Source organism: Psammomys obesus, unplaced genomic scaffold (assembly GCF_907164565.1).
Source record: "Psammomys obesus unplaced genomic scaffold, mPsaObe1.curated_primary_1811, whole genome shotgun sequence".
NCBI lineage: Eukaryota > Metazoa > Chordata > Mammalia > Rodentia > Muridae > Psammomys > Psammomys obesus.
The window spans coordinates 4,560,142-4,573,897 of record NW_026586383.1 but is presented as its reverse complement, the minus strand read 5'-3'; the positions used below and the strand labels follow the sequence as shown (position 1 = coordinate 4,573,897).

General features: G+C 48.5%; 1 protein-coding gene across 2 annotated transcripts in view; it reads right to left on the bottom strand.

Annotated features, from left to right (window-relative positions):
- The window catches only part of Osbpl10 (oxysterol binding protein like 10), a 196,812-nt gene that overhangs the window by 79,239 nt on the left and 103,817 nt on the right, over window positions 1–13,756 (bottom strand). The window lies entirely within an intron of this gene.

Here is a 13,756-nt window from a genome sequence, read left to right as displayed (position 1 = left end):
GGACGCGCGCGCGCGCGTGTGTGTGTGTGTGTGTGTGTGTGTGTGTGTGTGTGTGTACATGAATGGCCACAGGACACCATTTAGTTCTGTTCTCTTCCTACATAATTGCATGCTTCTCTGATTACTAAGTGGAAAAGGACACTCACCACCATCTCCACTTCAAAGCAGGCAGTTTAATGCGACTCAATTATTTCAAAGCTCCGTGATGAACAGCGAGCGGAGCCATCAGCGCCACAGCAGTTATTCAGAGCTCAGGAAATATACTCAAAAGACGTGGCCCTGAAGCTTTCCAGGTATTGATCCTGAAGTGAGGCAAACCTGCTCGCATGCCTCTTTTTACATGAATCATTCTCCGGGCAGGTTTTATACAACAGGTCCTATCGGATTCACAGCTCGGACCATGCTTCAGGGTTAATGATGTCTACCTGAACATCCTCAGCGGGATCCCAGAGCTATTGTGTTTTAAAGGCTATTTAGAGTTTCTGGAAAGGAAAGCTGGGAATACGTCTTCAGCCCTGGCAGGCTCCACCTCCTGCAGACACAGCAATCAGCAGGAGCTGAACTTCAGTGGAGAAATACCAGCAGGGTGGAGTGAGAGAGATCTTAAATAGGTGGCATCACTAAGATGAACACATATCTCAGGGGACTCGGGGCATTAAGGGGTGGAGTCAGAAGAGGGGTGTTCCAGACAGAGGCGACAGGAAGCGCAAAGGCCCCGGGCTGGGGCCTGCCTGACCTGGAGCTTCCAAACCAAGTCAGGGAAGGGGCAAGAGAGAGGGCAGGGTCATGCAGTGGAGTTTCTGATGGCAAGATTTCATTCCACATGGGAACGGGGACATTAGGATTTGTTTTAGGTGGGGTTTGCAGTCTCTTTCAAATCTCCATGTTCAGAGTGTCAGGAAGAGTAGAATCATACACGCCCACCGTGCAGATTCAGCAGCTGCTCACATCTGCAAGTTTTGTTGATGTGCACACACATACACACACACAAACACATAGACATACATGGACATACACACACACACACACACACACACACACACACACACGTGCGTGCTCTCACGTTTTCCTGAAAACATTCCATCACAGTGCTCTTAAATGTGTCAGGATGCATCTTGTGAAATCTGGACACTCCCCAGCTGCCTCAGGTTCATGGAGTTCCACAGACTCGGCCACATGCAGACGCCCTGACTGTCCAGACCATTAACACCCACATGGAGGACCCGGTAGCTAAGTGCTTTCGTTGCTTTTGTCATCGCTGGACCAAAGTATCTGATAAACGCTACTCGGTGAGGCTGGGTTTATTCTGCTCACAGTTTGAGGGTGCAGAGCATCAGGCATGGAGGAAGGGGCATGAGGCAGGCAGGAGGCAGGAAGAGGGGATGCTGGTGCTCGCTCACTTCCTTCCTTTCAATCAGCTCAGTTCAAGCATGTTCAGGGTGGGTCTTCGCACCGCAACTAACACAATCTAGAAAATCCCCCATAGATCTTTGTCTCCAAAGATCTTCTAAGTTCTGACAACCAACACCAACACCCTATGTCACGACGGTCTCTCTTCAACAATAAGACATCCTTCCGTATTTCGCCATAACACCCAAACTTGAAGAGAGGAAGGCTGTGGCGATGCAAAAGAAGTCCACGTTCTGGATTTGTCTCACTGCTCTGGATTCATGGCATTTAGTTTTCTTCTCCATTCCCTATATTTTCCATGAGCCAGAAGGCAGGTCTAAGGAGTGATTAGACTCAGACTGGAGAACACTGTGTTGGTAGATACTCTGGACCACATCACAGCAGGAGAGGTTCCCCATCAGTGATGCTGAATATGAACACATGAATGAATGGGAACTGTCAACTACCTCCTGTAATTAGCAAAATGTCTTTTGTGGGGCTCTGCTGGAAAAGGTGGAAGTCTGACATCTCCCGATAGCCATTCATTTCCGCTCGGTCTGTGATGACAGACTCCCTTTTCTCAGCAGGGTTCTGAATGTCTCCCCTGATCTGGCTGACCCCAGGTTTTGTAAAGAGCATCACATAGCACTTGGGAAGATTACAGGCCAGACCCCTTCCTGATAAGGAAGCCGGTTCAGCCAGCTAGCTATTCCTAGAAATGCCCACCCTGCTAAGGATCTTAGTTTTAAGCAGTGACCTTCAATTATACTCAGGATAATTAAGTACTGTGTTCTCCTTCTTGTGATAGGACCATGCTACTGCATGGAAAATGAGGCCCTGCACCACTACATGTAAACCAAGTATCCCTGACTCCCTGACCCTGGTGAATCAAACATGTTCACCCTCAAAATCCCTCCCACCGCCCAAAGGTTTATAAATCCCTGATTTAAAATAAACCAGCTGGGGGTGCATGCTGCTGACTGGTGATACCATCAGCCTTCCACCACGATTGCCTAAGATCCATCATTTATCCCCTGCTGGGCCACAGCTCACTAGACCTGGCCCCCTGCCCACTGGGCCTGGGCCTCACCAGGCCTGTGTCTCAGCTGCAAGCCGACCAGGCATGGGCTTTCACCTGCACCTCAGCGGTGCTCAGCACAGCAGCTTAACCAAGAGCTGTAAGACTTTGGGACTGCCATAGGCTTTGGAACACCTGAGCTTCCACTGCCACCAACGATCTCATTCTAAGAGAGCTAAACTGAAACACTTTGTGGAAAATCTTTCCACACCCTGGCCTAGCACATGGGCCTTACTGTATAAGCTCTCTAGCTGCCCCTGAGAGAAACGGAACCCCTGTTCTCTGTCCAAATCTCCACCGAAGGAGAATGATAGCCTTTGGCACATTACCAAACAGACACAGACACAGACACAGACACACACACACACACACACACACACACACACACACACACCCATCACACACACATTACAAACAGCCCTTTCACAGATTACTGCTTTCAAGAATGAACGGTTACTATGCAAGCACCAAGGGATACAGCAGGGAAGTCTTCAGTGAAGCGTCCTGGAGGGTCAGGTTAAAATTCAGAGCCATACCATGAAATTCAATATGCTATAAAATCTCACATTTGAGTTTTATTCTGAAAAGCCCCACTGATAACATGAAGGAGACACGGGGTTTATATGAGGCTGGAACGTGAAAGTGGCGTCGGTGTAATTCAATCCCTCAGGTCTGTTAGCTTTTCTTACAAGGCTTCTTGAGAGGAATCCTGAAAGAACTGGCTCTCGGGTTCTACTAATTTTCTTCTATTTTAATTCAGCAACAAAGGAACCCTTTAGGGTTCTCCTAACCAAGAATACGCAGACCTGCATGGGGGACGCCCCACCCCTAGCACCCGTATAAAAAAGCTGGGCATGGTGGCATGTGCCTGTAGCAGCAGCATTGGTGGCAAAGGCAAGCAGATCCCTGGGGCTCCCTGGCTGGCCAGCCTAGCAAACATGGTGGGTTCTAGATTTCAGTGAGAGAGCCTATCTTAAACAATAAGGTAAAGCGCAATAGAGGAGGGCACCCAAAGTCAACCTCTGGCCTCCACACACACATACCCACGCACAAACAAGCACCCCCTCACAGGCATACATATGTACCACCCAGGCATACCGCAGACACACACCCCAAAATAAAAGTTAACCTTGTTAGCATTGTTGTGTGTGCATGGGAAGGTCTGAAGGCAATGCGGTGGGGCTGGTTCTCTCCTGTTGTGGACAGAGTTGCTCACATAGCAAGTGCCCTTACTCATCCCTCAAGTAAACGGGTAGCCGGGCTCGCTAGAAGGGAAACAAGGAAGCCTGCCAGCCACCAGGGCCATCTTGCAGATGCCCAGATGCCCGGTGTAGATGTGACAGCAACTTTCAACAGGCGCTGAACAGAGTGTCTCTTCCCAGGGACTTCCTGCGATGCAGTCACATGACTGCTGTGGTACCCAGATGTCATCCTTTAAATCTGCAGTACCTGCCACAGGATCACATGATGAATGCTCGTGTTTGGGGAGGCCAAGAGACCTTTAGGAAGCAGGGCCTGGCTAGGGGAAGTAGGTCACTGTGAGTAAGCCTTTGAGTGCGCCTCCCCAGGCTGCCACCGGGCTGCCTCCTCGTTTCACTTGGATGTGAAGAGTCAAGTATCACACTCCGGCCACCACAAACAGACCATCCCACCATGCCTTCCCCCAAAGTTTGTAGGTCAGGCATACTGGCAAGGGCCTTTAATCCCAGCACTCAAGAAGCAGAGGCAGGTGGGTCTCTGAGTTCAAAGCCAGCCTGGCCTACAGAGTGAGTTCAGGACAGCCAGGGCTGTACAGAGAAGCCATGTCTCAAAACAAACAAACAAATGTAAGTTTATGCTTGTATGTTGGGCTGCATTCATGGCTATCCTCAGCCACATGAGGCCCATGGGCCATGGGTTGGTCACACTTGCGTGAAACAATACACTGTGGTCAGAGGGCTGAATGCTGAGAACACTTGACCCTACCCCATGAGAGAGGAGATTCCAATTCCCTGCTACCTTCCTGCGCCAGGCTCCTGACCCACCAGCTTCCCAGGTATACAACCACTTCTGGTCACTTCTGAGTATCCCGAAAGGAGGAGTTCAAAGGTCAGTTTCTGAGGAGAAAACTCCCATGACAGGCCTCAACCCTTCAGGGTCAGTCTCTGTCCTGCAGATGGGCATCTGAGTCCTAACGGCCTTCCCGGAGAGAACTCAGCACCAGGCAATGCCCATCTGGTTGATTACAGCATGGCCAGCAATCTTCAATCTGACACTTCTGCAAAGTCCAGACTGGTGACTTCCAAATTATCCCTAGAACTGGAGGGAGCCAATGTTTATGCACTTTTGCCAAGAACACCAGAGAAAGAGAGTGTTGTGCCATCACAACTGGTAGCACGTGTTGCTATGCCAACAGCAGTTAACCTTCATCTCTTGTTGACTGTACATGCTGGGTTTCTCCATTACACAGTTCTGTTTTCCTGCATCCCAGGGCAAGACACTTTGAGACTCTCCAAATATTGTTTCTTAACAGACTCTAAAACACTGGCTGTGACATTACCATCATTATTGCCCTGTTCCCCTGTGGTGAAGGGTCTGTGTCCTCGCCCTGTTTTCATTTATTAGCTCATCATTTTCTGTAAAGAGTACCTCCATTTCTTGTTTGTTTGTTTTTTTAATTATTTATTTAGATCAGCATTTACTCACTGTCACCGTTTCTAGGGGTTTTAACACAATACTATCAACACAATGGATTCTTATTCCCGATAACAATTCTCAAGTCACACAGCATTTCAGCAGCTGAGAGGGAAAGCCAGACCAATTGGCCTGTCTGTCTGTCTACTGTGCGCAACTTGACACAGGCTAAGGTCATCAGAGAGGAGGGAGCCTCAGTAGAGAAAATGTTTCCTTAAGGTTGGACAGTAGGCGAGCCTGAAGGGTACTTTCTTAGTGATCCATGGGGGAGGGAGCAGCCCACTGTGGGTGGGGCCATCCCTGGCTGGTGGCCCTGGGTTCTATTAGAAAGCAGGTGGAGCAAGCCATGAGAAGCAGGGCAGTACTCAGCTTCTGCATCAGCTCCCGCCTCTAGGTTCTGCCCCGCTTGAGTTTCTAACTTGGCTTCCCTCAATCAACTGATTGTAGGTCAGGCATAGTGGCAAGGGCCTTCTGTGGCTCAACTGTGGCTCTAGATCTGTAGGCCAAGTTGCTTTTGGTCATGGTGTTTCATCACAGCCACACTAACCCTCTTGCGACATGAGACATAAGAGGGTGGCTGCATGCAAGTTAGCTCTGCTCTCCTTGGCAAATGTCCTATATACTTGGCATTCTGCTCTTAGTCTCTTTCTAGTCCTGTGAATAGACACCATGACCAAGGCAACTTTGAGAAGAAAGCATTTAACTGGGAGGGCTGCTTACTGTTTTGCAGGGTTAGTCCGTGACAATCATGGAGCTGATGGCAGGCAAACGGTCATAGTGCTGGGGAAGTGGCTGAGAGCTTTACATTCTGATCTGTAGGCAACAGGGAGGGAGGGAGAAGGATGGAGAGGAAAAGGGGAGGGAGAGGGAGAGCCCCAACAAGGCCACACCTTCTAATCCTCCCCAAATATCTCCATTAACCGGGGACCAAGAATTCAAACATATGAGCCTGTGACATTCTCACTCACCCACCATAGCGTCTTACGAGTCTCTTTGTGGGAACTCTTACCCCACCAAACATTATCTGGCCTTGGCCCTCCAGGACCCCCTAGGTCTTGCCTCTTTCATGACGTCAAAACTGGTGTCACGTGAACGCCACTGCCAAGCTCTGCTGCCAGCTTAGGGTGGAGCCTGTCATGCCATCCTTCCGGTCCAGCCTCAGCTGCCTCAGCTTCTACAGAAACACTTTCCACAGCAGTTGCTTTCAAGGGACAGAGAACCCCTTCAAGCTTACGTTTTCTTCCTTTCAAAGACTTGGGAAAATGTTAGGAATTGGAATACATATGGTGGGGCATTTATAAAAACTAATTAATAATGGTTGAGGGGTTTTGTCTACCCAAACCCCAGCAGGTTTGGCTGGAAACTGGAGAGAAAGAGGTGAAGAGGGAACATAGGGCTGGTGCTTCACAGAGAAGTCAACCAGACTGTCCTGGTAATGTTCACGGAGAAGACAAGGAGAGGCAGTGGCTACAGAAGGCTCACTGTAAGGCCATGGCCCTGTCAGGTGTCATGCTCAGAGACTGTCCCAGGATGCAGCCAGTTGCCTTAGCAACAGTGTCTCTATCCAAGATGACAAATTACCCTGCTGTCTGACAAATTCAGTTTGGTTCTTAAATGATTAGGGTACACAGCAAGTAGATAGCTGGAGGGCAGATCAGTCAGCAGGCTATCCTAAAACCCGCAGCTGGGGGAAAGGCTGAAGGCTGGGGCTGGCAAGAGAGAGGGGTCACACAAGAGCCTAAATAGGCAAAACTTCAACCAAATGTGGAAAAGGAGAGTAACAGGGAGTAGAGAGACGGCTTAGTGGGTATAAATAAATGTTGTTCTTGCAGAGACCAGAGGTCAGCACTCACTTGGGACAGCTCACAGCCACATGTAACTCCAATTCCAGGCCATGAAGCATGTCTTCCCCACTCTGTGGGCACCTGTGCTCACACGCATGAACCCACAGTCACACATGCAAATGTAAAGGGAACTCTTATTCTCCTGAGGTAATTGTTGTCTGGGAGGCTTACTGCCTCGTCCTGCTAATCTAGGCCTAGTCCTAGAAGCTTCCAGCCTCCATACAGCCTAACCTAAGCCTAGAATGGTTTCAGCCTCTGAGACTTACTGTTTAATAAGCTCACCCTTTCTTGTTCCTACTGAGCTCTGGGCTGGCTGGTTCAGCAGTTCTGGCTCAAACTCCTCTCTCAGCTGACTAATTCAATCTGGCTCTCTCACGGTCCCTGAATTGCTCTGTTTGGCCCCAAACTAACTCATGTAATCTGCTTTAATCTCCTGGCTCCTTCTCATTCTCTGATTCATTCTGTCTTCACCTGTGTCTAACTTGTTCTCTCATCCAACATCTCTCTCTAAACTCTGATAAAACTGGTTCCTCTCTCTCTCTCTCTCTCTGCATTGCCACTTAAGTAGCTTCCCTTTTCTCTCTCTTCTCTTGAGAGTTGGATGTACACTATTCTGTCAAATCTTTCTCTGATTCGTCACTTTCTTTTTCTGCCACTCAATTAGACATCACTTTCAAACATGGGTGCTTCTTCTACAATCTAACTTTACCTTCCTTGTTTGGGACTAAAGGTGTGTACTACCATGCCTGGACCTAAGCTTTTCTTTACCTGAAACTTGCCCTACATCAGGCTGGCCTTGAACGCAGATCTTCTTGCCTCTGTCTCCTGGATTAAAAGCATTTTGTATTCCAGCCAGATCACACAGACCTAAAAGGTCTTTGGATATGATCTCTTGCCAGAGCAGCGATGCTGAATTAAAATTCCTCTACACGCAAATACACATACTTACAAACAATAAAAATAAATGACTTTTACAAAGACACTTAAAAATTCCACCCCCTGACTGAACTCTTCAGCAAAAGCTCTAACATTGTGCTATGCTGGTCTTGCTTGACTCTTTAGACCCCTGTATTCATTAACTTTGCCTGTCCTGCCTCACTGGCAGGTGTGTGCTGTTTCACTTCCACTGTAGCCAGAGACCCCAATGATTCACTCAGCCTACAGTCCTACATATCACACAAAAAAGTAATCTCTCTCCTGGATTCCAGGAATTTATTCACCAGGTAATATAGGTAAAATATCAACACAGGGCTGGAGAGATGGCTCAGCAGCTAAGAGCACTGGGTTCTTCCAGGGGACCTGGGTACAGCTCCCAGCACCCACATGGCACCTCACAGCTGCCTGTAAATCCAATTCCAAGGGATCTGACACCCACTTCTGGTGTCCATGGGCACTGACACACACGTGCAGGTAAAACACTCATATACATAAAATAAAATTAAAAATTTAAATCAATACACTCATCCACAGCTGTGGATTCCATGCCTCACAGAGACGCTAGAAGCATCTCAGTAGAAACAGAGCTAAGACACGAGTCAGCACAACCGCTGCTCTGAACATCACCACTGCTCAGAATTATCTTGAAGGCTGGGATGGTGGTCACATCTGAAATCCCAGTCTTGGGGAGGTAGAAGCAGGAGGATCACAAGTAAGGCCAGCATGAGCAAGATGGGCAGCCGGGTAAAAGCACTTGCTTCGAAAGCCTGAGCTCCATCCCCAGGACCTACCTGGTAAAAAGAGAGAACTAACTCCTACAAAAAGTCCTCTCACCTCCACGGAGCCCACACCCATGCCCCTAACAAAGTCAATAAGTTCAATGGAATTTTGAACTGGGTCTCATGTAGCTCAGTCCAGCCTCAGGCTCACTGTGTGGTCAGTTCAGAGTCTCCTGCCTCCTCCTCCCAAGTGCTGAGATGACATGAGCTGCCAAGTCCAGCTCAGAAATCCCATCTTCTGAAGCAACAAAGAGAAAGACCCTTTGCAACTGAGAGGAACACGAAGGGCCCATAGGCTTTGAGATGCTCCCAAGAGACACAAAGGAATAAGGAATACGGCGTGTTAGGCCAAGTGCCTGTTCCAAGAAAAGCTGTGTCTTAGACTCAATTCCTAAGTGACATAAGATCAACACAGTCCTCAGAAGAGCAGCAGCCACAGTCTAAGAACTAAGCAGGATCCATTTCTGCAGAGGAAAAACCTTCCCAAATATGGAGGAGAATACTCAGAGGGTAAGGCACATGCCAGGCAAGGGCAAGGACCGGAGTTCAAATCCCCAGCACCCAACTGCAGAGTTGAAGACAGCAGTGTGTGTGCGTCTACTGTCCTCAGGCTCCTATGGTGAGACACGAAGGGAGCCAGGAGGGTCTCCAGAAGCACAGCCCAGCCAGCCTGCTGTATGCTGCAGCAGACAGGGGACCCAGGCTCAGACAGAGTGGAAAGCCGGGGACAACACCCAGAGCTGCCCTTTGACCTCCACACACCAGTGTGCACACTCTCTCACAGAAACACTCAGAAACGGCTGACACAGTCTGGCCCGGGTCTGTAAGGTATGCTGGCTCTACAGTATGAACACGTGATCTAAAATGACGACAGGCTGATATGTTAGCATGGCAGAGCAGCCTGCGGCCAGCACCAAGGGCCAGTGCGAAACCAGAGAGGGCTAGAGGTGGGGTCAAATGCTCAATTTAACATGCAACCCAGGCGTGTTCGGTGCTGGGTGCAGTGCAGGCCGATGGGGGGGAGGGTTAGGTCACTGGGGTGTGCCATTTGGAGGGACTGTCGGATTCAGGTTCTTTCTCTTTCTCTCTCCTTCATATCTGGGCCATGAGATAACCTCTCCTATGATGTGCTGCCCCGCACGGCAGGAGCCTCAAATCGCTGGGTGAGCCTGATCAAAACTGACACCAAAGTGTGGGTTCCAAATGAGACTTTCCCTTTTGTTTGAAAGCTTTTATCTTGGCTATTTGTTACAGAAATAGAAAGATGGTGAATACGATGGTGGTGTCAGAAGGGGGGTGGGGAGATGGGCTATGGAACAAACAGCAATGCAAAACAGCAGAAGAGAAGGGAGGTGCGTAGCCAACCAACCCTTTGAAAGCATTTACTTTTTATTTACAAGTGCATGTGAGTGCAGTATGCCTGGGGGCCAGAAGGAGGCGCTGGGTCCCCCGTGACTGTGCGGGTGATGGTGAGCTGTCTGATGTGGGTGCTGGGAACCCCAGTCCTCTGCAAGAGCAGCAAGCACTCAACCACTGATCTGCTACCTCCCCAACCTCAGGGACGTCCCTCTAATGTCCTTTTCCAGATCAATTCAACACCAAACAAGAATTAAGCCACAGGGACTGAAGTACCCTAGACTAGTTTCGGTACTATCATCAAGTCACTGAGACTGAGAGGAAGCTTTAGTGTGATGGTAGCTCAGTGGCTCAGCCCCAGTGCAAGCATGTGCATGAGCACACGTGTGCACACACACACACTCTCACACTTCACTGGAACCCACTCAACCGTGAACTTGATGGTTTCACAGTATGTGATACATATCAATAAGGAGCTTTAACAGGGAACCATAAAAGCCTTTGAAATAAGGACGGTGTCTTTTTACAAGTAGAATCCCAAAGCCAGGTTGGCTGGAAGACTCGCTTGGTAAAATGCTGTCCGTGACACCATGAGGCCCTCATCCCCGGCCCCACATAAAAGTAGGACGTGGCTGCTCAGGCTGTAATCCCAGCACTGAACATCAGGGACAGAGACACAGGTCACAGGAGCACACTGACCAGTCAGACTACCTGAATCAGTGAGGCCCAGGTCAGGAAGAGATCCTGACTCAGAACACGAGGTGGGAGGGGCCGAGGAGGAATGTAACACAGACCCGTCCTACACACACACACACACACACACACACACACACACACACACACACACACCCCACATGCATACAAGCGCACACACAAATGTGTATGCATGTACACAAACATACACACCAGAAAAATCAAATAACTTTTACAGAGAATTTTAAATCCCTAACTGGCAATTTGACTATGTAAAAAAAAAATTTAAATTTCACTAAAAAGATACCCTGTATCAAAACACAATTGGGAATTCAGGAAAAGTAAACAACTGTAATATGAAAAACAAACAAATAAAACCCCTGCTGGGCTTCAGTTAGGAAGAGAACATGCCAAGTGGGGATGGGGCAGTTTTCAGGAAAGAGTAACTGTTTCATGCTGTCCATGGCAGCTGTCAAATTACTCTTTCCTCCTCTATGGACTTTGTCATAAGGGTCCCTGTCATGGCTGTATCTCAGCTTCTGGGTGGGGTCCTGAGGCTCGTCTCACATGTATTTTGTAACAATTAAGGAATCTAATGTATTGGTGATAGAAATAAGTAACACTTCAGTTACCTCTCCAAAGACTAAAAAAACAAAACCAACCAACCAAACAAAAGCCTTCCCCATCATACTTGGGCAAATGATTGTAATAGATAATTTGGTGCCTGGTGACTCTCCAGGGAGGTCGGCAGGGCCCTCCTTTCACGTCTAAACTCTGGCTCTCAAGGGTCCTCCATCAATATATGTCTAGCCAGAATTCCATACAACTGTAATACCTCACAGCTTAGTCTATCAGTTCTTTCTAGAACCTCAAAGGAAAAGCCATGTAATTACAGTGTTACCGCTGGGATTCATTGACCCCAGTGTTAGCACACTGCATGTGACACGCCCTTGCCCTACTGGGATAATTTCTCTGTCAGTAAGAAATCTACACCTCATCTTCTCATCTCGGGGGTGTTAAGTGGATAGATGTTTATCCCCAGGTATGCCGGAATGATTATACAATAGCCACAAAGAAAAGAAAGAAATTGTTTCCCCGATAGCATGCCAGAAGGGTAATTACTGTGTTAGAAAAATGCGCAGAAAAATGAGGCAACTTCTATTTTTCTTCCACAACACTGAGACGGTATTTTTTGCTTACTTTTATGATTCTGCCTTTATCCCTACAAATCAACCGGTATAAATCACACTCCCTGTTTTATATTAGAACCACAGCAAACAATAAATAAGAAATACAGGAGCTGGGCGTGCAGTTTAGTGGTAGAGCTTGCTTAGTGTGCATAAGGGCATGAGCCCAGGGCAACAAGGAGGAGGAAGGAGATCGAGGAGGAGAAAGATGGAGAAGAGAAAAGGGCAGGAAGAGGAGGAGGAAGGAGGGTGAGAGAGGAGAAAAGGAGGAGAAGAAAGAAGGAGAAACAAATAGCATGGGAAGGCATCTTTGCAGACCCGTATTAAAACCGTATCCTTTGCCATGGTGTGCATCTGTAAACCCAACACTCCTATAGTGAGACAGGAAACAGACAAGAGAATCGCTGAGAAGCCCACTGGCCACCCAGCCTCATATGCAGCATGGCAGAGAGACCCTGGCTCAAAAACAAGATGGAAGGAGGGAGCTGACTTGACCCCCACTCAAGCACTGTGGCACAAGCACACCCAGACTCACTCACATCACAGACAAAACAATAAAGAACCAAATCAGCATCACAAGACCAAGGCCTCACACTGGATAGCGAAACAAAAATGAAAGCAAGGGGCTGGCGAGATGCCTCAGTGGTTAAGGGCGCCAGCCGCCCTTTCCCAGGACTTGAGTTTGATTGCACCCACGAAGTTGCTCACAACCATCTATAACTCCGGTCCTAAGGGATCTGATACCCTCACGGGACCTCGAAGGCACCAGGCCTGTACACAGTGTACAGACACACGTACACGCAATACCGGAACACATGAACAATAACGAAACAAAACGTCAATGGCAGCAGCCACAGGGAAGAACGATGCTCAAAAGACACCACACTGGCCTTTCATTGTGACACTGCATTCTGACTTAAAGATCAGTGCAGTTTAGAGCTGGGTATGGGGTATGGTGACTTAATCTCGCAGGAAGGGAAGAAGGCCAAATGGCTTTCCCAAGTGTCACGCAGCAGCCCGAGGGCTCAGATCCAACCCCTCCCGCCCAGGCTCATAGGGCACACACTTATTATCTGCTGCAGTGTTTGTTTTGCTCTTCATACAATGGCACATGGAATAAAGCATTCCATGTAGGTCAACGGCTAACAGCAACTACCACTACATGGAAATTACGTGTGAAATGTGTCTGGCCGGTGTTGCGAGTACTCTGGCCCTAACAGGGTGTCCACGCTTTTAATATTTTGAGTTGACCTTGTCATCTATAGAGTTCATGCATGAGAAACAGAGTCACAGTTGCCAAATTATGAGTGTGTGAGAGAGACAGAGAGAGTTCAGCCGGTAAAATGTCTGTCACACGGCGTGAGGACCTGCATTTGGGTCATCCATAGCCATTCAAAAAGCCAGGGCGGCGCACATCTACCGCCTCAGCCGTGGGGAGGCAGAGAGGCAGATCCTGAAGCCCGGCCAAATCAGTGCCCTTCAGGGTCAGTGAGAGCTCTTGTGTCAAAAAGTGAAGAACAGGTAATAGAGGAAGACACTCAACATCGACCATGGCCTCCACATACACATGCACACACTCAAGGCAATACACACACTCAAACACAGACACATACGCTCCCAGAAACACACACACACACACACACACACACACAGCCATATATTCACACACAGACATTCATACATGCATACACGTGAGTGTGCACACATACAAACACACCAGTCCAATAACATTTTAAGTCCATGATTTTTGTGTGCCCCATCCACCCATCCACCCATCCACCCATCCACCCATCCACCCATCCACCCATCCACCCATCCACC